We start from the raw sequence: 3632 nt of genomic DNA, 5'->3' as shown, positions 1-3632 counted from the left end.
GCTATGCAAAATACACGAATATAATTCTCAAAATACTGTTTAATAACAGAGTGGAAACTGAGTGTCTTGAATCTGCAAAGTGCTGTGCTACCGGACTTTTTTGATTGCGATGTCTAATGTCTAATCGATGATCATGTTGTCCCCTAGAGGATTAAATGAGGACTTTGATATTCGTCCATTTCTTTAAAAGAAATGGAAGTTTGAAACGACCAGGACTCTTCCTAGAGCTGACCTCCTGGCCAAACTGAGCAATTGACATTAATTGATGCCTGCCTAGGTACATAATTACAAATCAATAACCACAAAGCGTTTATTATATGTAAATAGATATCTTGTGTTTAAAGAAATGGACGAATATCAAAGTCCTCATTTAATCCTCTAGGGGACAACGTGTCTAGTGTATAAATCCAAAAGGCTTCACGTTGTAAAAGCAATTTGTTGATATCACCTCCGTGACGCGGACACTTCACTACTTCAATACCTATGTAATGAAGAGTGGAAACTGAGTGTCTTGAATCTGCGCCTGTAGAGCTCAGAAACAGGTTTGTGTCAAGCCACACATCTGGGGAAGAGTTAAAAAAAAAAAAATCTGCTTCTTTGAAGGGTCACAGAAGCATGTAGTCTCTGTTACCCTTAATGGAAGAAGTTTGAAACAACCGGGACTCTTCCTAGAGCTGACCTCCTGGCCAAACTGAGCAATTGATGGAAAAGGGTCTTGGTTGGAGTGGTGACCAAGACCATGATTGGTCACTCTAGTTGAGCTCCATGATCATATATGCAGATGCGAGAAATGTAGAGAAGGACAAATATCACTGCAACACTCCACCGATCTGGGCTTCCAAGGCAATGCAAGTATCGTACATTTAACTAAACGAAACAGAGGTTTAGTATAAGCTGTAGACCCCGTTCTAAAACAGCGCTGATGTTTTCTCTCAGGTGGTTAACTGACTCTTTTCATAGCTTCATTCTCTGGTTTTTCCTGATGGCTTCATCCATCAAGCCTCATTTGCCCTTTCCCATGTATGGGTGATTTGTTTGTTTGTTAGACTAGTTTGTGTTAGTGTTTAGTTAATAAAACTCTTGTGCACAAATTACATGAGTTTCTGATTCTGCCTTGTCCCTTTACGATTTTGATCCTTACTACATGCTCTAATGCATTAATTCTGTATGAAAGTATTTTCTGTGGCCACGGAAATATCCTTTCCTAGAGTTGATATGAACTTACACTGAATGTTCGCTGGACGAACAGATTGGTTGATGGCAATTTAATTCTGCTACAGTTACTGGCAGCTGATATAAATAATTGTAATTAATCATAATTAACTATAATTATTTATATATATTTCCCTTTTGAGCTAATTTGCTACATTACCTATATTACAACAATATGAACATGAACATTAATTAAATAGCATTTATTAATGCACCTGTGTACAATATTTCCAGGTTTATTTATTGGCCTCAAAGAGGCTCTTGTAAACCATCAGATGCTTAGGTTTTGAAAGAATGTCCAGGCTATAGTTGGGGCAGGGAATTACTGAACTCGCCTGATGATGTAGTTTGGAGGTGGAAGGAGCACTTTGAGGAGCTTCTTAACCCAGAGGACATGCCCTCACAAAAAGAAGCAGGGCTGGATAATTCAGGAGAACCCTGGCCCATTTCCCTGGCAGAAGTCACTGAAGAAGCTAAAAAAAAAACTCTGAAGAGGCAAGGTGCCAGGGGTGAACAAGATTCGCCCTGAGATGCTGAAGGCTCTTGATGAAGAGCCTTTTTAAAAAAGGGGGACCAGAGGATGTGTTTCAACTACAGTGGGATCACACTCCTCAGCCTGCCTCGGAAAGCCTATGCCAGATTGTTGGAAAGAAGAATCCATTGTCAAACCTCGGCTGGAGGAGGATCAATGTCGATTCCATCCCAGACTTAGAATACTGGACCAACTTTTTACCCTGGCATGGATACTCGAGGAGGCATGGCAAGTTGCTTATCCAGTCTACATGTGTTTTGTGGGCTTGGAGAAGGCTTATGACTATGTTCCCTGGGGTGTCTTGTGGGGGACACTTCAGGAGTATGTGGTATTGGGGCCACTGATGTGTGCTATCTGGTCCCTGTGCAACCGGTGCAAAAGCGGTGTTTGCATTCTTGGAAATAAGTCAAGCTTGTTACCAATGAGTACTGGACTCTGACAGGGATGTCCCTTGTCACCAGGGCCGTTTCTAGGCATAGGCGAGCTAGGCGGTCGCCTAGGACGCCACCAGCTGAAGGGGCGCCAATGAGCACACGTACTGGCACTTTTAGCAAAACAGCCCCAGACCATCACACTACCACCACCATATTTTACTGTTGGTATGATGTTCTTTTTCTGAAATGCAGTGTTACTTTTACGCCAGACGTAATGGGACACACACCTTCCAAAAAGTTCAACTTTTGTCTCGTCAGTCCACAGAGTATTTTCCCAAAAGTCTTGGGGATCATCAAGATGTTTTCTGGCAAAACTGAGACGAGCCTTTGTGTTCTTTTTGCTCAGCAGCGGTTTTCGTCTTGGAACTCTGCCATGCAGACCATTTTTGTCCAGTCTCTTTCTTATGGTGGAGTCATGAACACTGACCTTAACTGAGGCAAGTGAGGCCTGCAGTTCTTTGGATGTTGTTGTGGGGTCTTTTGTGACCTCTTGGATGAGTCGTCGCTGTGCTCTTGGGGTAATTTTGGTCGGCCGGCCACTCCTGGGAAGGTTCTCCACTGTTCCATGTTTTTGCCATTTGTGAATAATGGCTCTCATTATGGAAATAGGGATTTCGCCTAGGGCGTCAAATTGGCTAGAAACGGCCCTGCTTGTCACTGATCCTGTTTGTGATATTCATGGACAGGATTGTAGCAAATTAGCTCAAAAGGGAAATGTATATAAATAATTACAATTAATTATAATTATTTATATCTCTCAGACAGCATGCAATCCCAAATTCTGCGGTGTATTGTGCTTGAACGGTCAGATCAGAGCCGTCGCCGCACACAGGGCCTCGCGACAAAATAAAGTGACAGCTGACTTGATTATATAAAGCCAATAAGTTTTAAAGTTCATGTTTTTGTCCTTCAAAAGACTATGATAGCGAAGTCAAAGCTAATAGTGAGACTGTGTATCATGATGTTGTATTATTCTGCTTGTTAAAAATGTATTATGCAGCAGAATTTACAATCCCTGTCGGGTGAAAACCTCATGTGTTCAAAACCACTACTTTTCAGGAAATGGAAAAATCTTTATATATTATATAAAATGTATATAATCTTTTTAATTAAACACTGTGAGGTCAAAGTTGATATTGTGTCTTAATATATGGTCAGACACGTGCATATGCCATTATATTATTAACATTTTACCAAGATCAAGCTCAAGCGTAGATACAAGGTTTTTTAACAAGCGAATGTCATACAGTCACCCGGATCCAGTACGTATTCAGACCAGATGGTGGATCAGCACCTAGAAAGGACCTCTGCAGCCCTGAAAGACAGAGGAGACCAGGACAACTAGATGAGCCCCAGATATAGATCCCCTCTAAAGACCTTGTCTCGGACGACCACCGGGACAAGACCACAGGAACCAGATGAGTCCTCTGCACAATGTGACTTTGCTGCAGCCT

The sequence above is a fragment of the Sinocyclocheilus anshuiensis genome, unplaced genomic scaffold (assembly GCF_001515605.1).
Source record: "Sinocyclocheilus anshuiensis isolate Anshui unplaced genomic scaffold, SAMN03320099.WGS_v1.1 scaffold1983, whole genome shotgun sequence".
In the NCBI taxonomy this organism is placed as follows: domain Eukaryota; kingdom Metazoa; phylum Chordata; class Actinopteri; order Cypriniformes; family Cyprinidae; genus Sinocyclocheilus; species Sinocyclocheilus anshuiensis.
Note: the sequence above shows the minus strand (reverse complement) of the source record.